This window comes from Coturnix japonica, chromosome 2 (genome assembly GCF_054131305.1).
Source record: "Coturnix japonica strain WE chromosome 2, WE-NBRP24, whole genome shotgun sequence".
Classification (NCBI taxonomy): Eukaryota; Metazoa; Chordata; class Aves; order Galliformes; family Phasianidae; genus Coturnix; species Coturnix japonica.
The window spans coordinates 51,473,911-51,477,514 of NC_140664.1; the positions used below are offsets into that span (position 1 = coordinate 51,473,911).

At 51.9% G+C, this 3,604-nt stretch overlaps 1 pseudogene; it reads right to left on the reverse strand.

Moving 5' to 3' along the window:
* Positions 1–394: 394 nt before the first annotated feature.
* Positions 395–3,307, reverse strand: LOC146761810 (uncharacterized; annotated as a pseudogene).
* Positions 3,308–3,604: the final 297 nt, after the last annotated feature.

A 3,604-nucleotide genomic window follows, 5' to 3' on the forward strand; every position in this document is an offset into this window, starting at 1 on the left:
AATGCAAAGGCTTCCCTATCCTGTTTAGCCAATGGGATAGAGAAGAAACAATCCTTTAGATCAATGACCATCAGAGGCCATCCCTGTGGGACTGCTGACAACAAAGGTCCCCCTTGCTGGACAGGACCAAAGGGGATGATCTGTGAATTGACTGCTCGGAGATCGTGGAGCAGCCGAAACGATCCAGAGGCCTTCTGAATGACAAAGATGGGCGTGTTCCAATTGCTAAGCGATGACTCTATATGGCCTAGTGCAAGTTCTCTGGAAACAAGCTGTATGAGCGCTGCCAATTTTTTAGCAGGAATGGGCCACTGATCCACCCAAACAGGAGATGTATCCTGTTTCCAACGCAGCGGAATCGCATGCTGCAGCGCCAAGTGGTGGACAGTGGCCCTTAGGATAAATTTGTCAGCCGTAACCCAATGAGAAGAAGAAGATCTCTGCCTAGCAGAGATCCCCTGATCGGAGCTATATTGGGGGTGATGAAAACAGTTTTTTCTATTGAGCCATCTCGATTGATGATCGAAATTCCCACTTCCGCATCCGACACAGAGGTGGTCATTTCACCCCCCACCCCTATCAGGACCTTTGATGTTGCAACCTTTGGCCACTGGAATGGCCAATCGCGCTCTGCAATAACAGTAACATCTGCACCAGAGTCCAACAAAGCTATAAGGTACACCGTCCTAGGACCTAGTGTAGGCACTCCAGGGTCCAACGTCATCATGACCCTCACCAATGGCCTATCACCTAGATCCATGGTCAGCGCCACCGTGTGGTCAACACGCTTGGCCCATTTTAATGAAGCGGGAAGGGGCCCTGGGCCGCTGGCACCCTCCCGTTCCAGTTTCCCTGCGGCAAAACCTCAAATTTTCGACAGTGACACGCAACATGTCCAACCCCATTGCACAACTGACAACGTTTTCCTTGCGGCTTGCTCTGCCCAGCTTTCTTGGGGCATTGTGCTTTAAAATGACCATGCTGCCCACACTTGAAACACGGACCTTTTCCCTTCTCATCCCCGGTGCGAGCTGCCATCATCACTGCAGATTTAATCGCAGAGCTGACTTCGGCAGCCATTCCCTGCACGGCAGTTGCCAAGCCATCATTATTGGAGGGAGTATTTTTCTGATGATCTAGCACATATTTGATAATCTCCCCTGGGGTGTTCAAAGTTCCAGGAGCTGCCCTAATTATCTGCTGAACGTCCGGGAGCGACTTTTGCTTGAGACAGTCTATCACAACCAAAGGCTGGACTCCCTTCGGGAGGTCAGACCCTTCAATGGCACGAATCAAGCGATTTGCAAAATCAGAAAATGACTCAGAAGGCTCCTGTTTGATGTCGGACCACGGGAGCACAGGCTCCGCAACTTTAGCCACTGTCCGCAGCGCCTGAAGGGCTGCCTTTGTAAGCGCAGCTAACTCCCCCGCTCTCAGCCCTCTTGCTTGACCCTCCGGGGACCCCACCATACCATCTGCTAGTCCCTGAAGGCGCAAGAGAGTAGTTCTTTCAACCCTAGCTCCACGGCCCTGACCTGTATGCGCATTAGCTGGATGATTGTTATCACGAGCTGCCTCAGCGACAACAGCCTGAAGCAATCTATTCCATTCATCATACCACAGCGTGTACTGCACGGGCTCAAGAATCACTCTCATGAGACTGACCACATCGTACGGCAGGAGACTTGAGGCCATGAGAGCCTCAATTGCTGACATAGTTACCGGAGAACGCAAGCCCTTGTTCTTAACTAACTCTGCAAGGCGAGTAATCGCCTTGGAATCCAGAGGGGTCCAAGCCGGACCGTCCTGTTTCACTATTATCGGGAGGGCAAAAGCTGTTGTTTCCGGGTCGGCTGTCTGGAGGTCCTCCCTTGTCTGGGCCCAATCAGTGAAAGTGGGTGGGCTCCACGGTACGGGTGCCGTGGGGCCACATCCCCCTTGGGCGGCCCCCTGGGCGGCCCACGCAGGACCACATCCCCCTTGGGTGGCACCTTGGGCGGCTTGGCCAGCCCCTTGGGCGGGCCACATGAAATCATCACACCCACATTCACCTTCACTATCACATGGGTTGGCACAATCCCCCCCTTTCTGGGCATACGCACAGCAACAGGCGGGACCCGACAACGAAGAAGTACCACCCCTCCTTACACTTTTCCTTGGTGACAACACACCTCCCCCTTTCAGCTCTGGTGGGACCACACCTCCTCCTTTCAGCTCTGGTGGCACCACCATGCCTCCCCCCTTTCTCTCTCCCTTGTCCTTGTTCTTATCAGGTACAGTAGCAACATCGCATTCCTCGAGGGGCTTCCCTCCCCCTTCATCCCTGTAGGCGTCCAATGAAGGATACGAGGAGTTAGGATAGGGGGGCGGAGGCGGGGTGTCCTCCTGTTCAGGGCTGCCTTCTGGAATGTCCGTCTTAGGCGAAGGAACAGGTGTGTTCGGGGGAGCCGGCGCCATCTTGCCTTGCACTGAATCTGTAAGAGAGTCAAGACTCCCCCCCCGGCCTCCCCCCGTCTCCAAGCCCAGAATTTCTCTAGCACGTTGGTTTGCTAGCTTCTCCTCCCGTGCTGCTTTCAGCGCCTCCAAGATAAGTCCCCATACTTTGAATTCTGATACTTTTCGAGTGGCCAGCGACCTTTGAGATAGTGCGGCCGTAATTCCATCCCATCTGCCAGGATTGTATAAATCAGACGGGTTTGTTAAAAGCCCTTCCTTTTCCAGCAGTGAAAGAACTGCTGTTACCTCCTTTTTGGAAGGAGCCTGTTTCCCACAGTGAAGTTTGCAAGCGTGAAGAATTACCTTGATAACGGCTTCCATGTCGCCCCGGCCGAACGTAGTTCTCCTGGCCGCTCCCTGGCGCTTCCCCGAAGGTTCCTGGGGGTCCCCGAGATTCCGAGATTCCGGGATTCCGAGCTCGCTCTCCCACCTGTCGAAGAGTGATGGCCACTCCTCTTCGACCCTGGGCTTCCACTACTCCGCGACGAGAGGATTCGCTACCGCAGTGGGATCCTGCTGCCGTTTAGCAGACAACTACCTTGCTCCAAAAGTCCCTAATCACGCCTAATCGTGACGAATCACGTCGGCGGTCACCATTTGAAGGCTTTATGATCGTTAATGGCTTTACGATCTCTCGCCTCCAACTGAAGCAGTAGTTAGACCAATTACCAAGTGACACCAAGGTGGTAGCGTGGTAAAATGGCGATTTATTGAAGCACACACGACCTTATATAACCTTTGTCCACTTCGTCTACGCCTACTGTATTACACGTAGCAAGATTCTTCCAGAATATGGGGAAGGGCCTGTCACGTCACAGCCCGATAACATCCCCGTATTTCGCCTAATACAACAACCACCCACAGGTTTGTTTTCCCAGTCATAAGCTTGAATCGTGATCTTCTGTTGAGTCAGCATATAGAACCCCATGGAGCCACTTCATCTCACAACAATCTTTTGTAATAATAATGGCCTCCACTTTTAGTTCACTGAGACAACTCTTTTTTATTTATTTTTATTTATTATTTATTTTATTTTAGATTCTTTTCTAGATAAAAGATCAGGTCAGATTAGTTGCTATTACAATTATTACGTATCTTATGCTTTTCC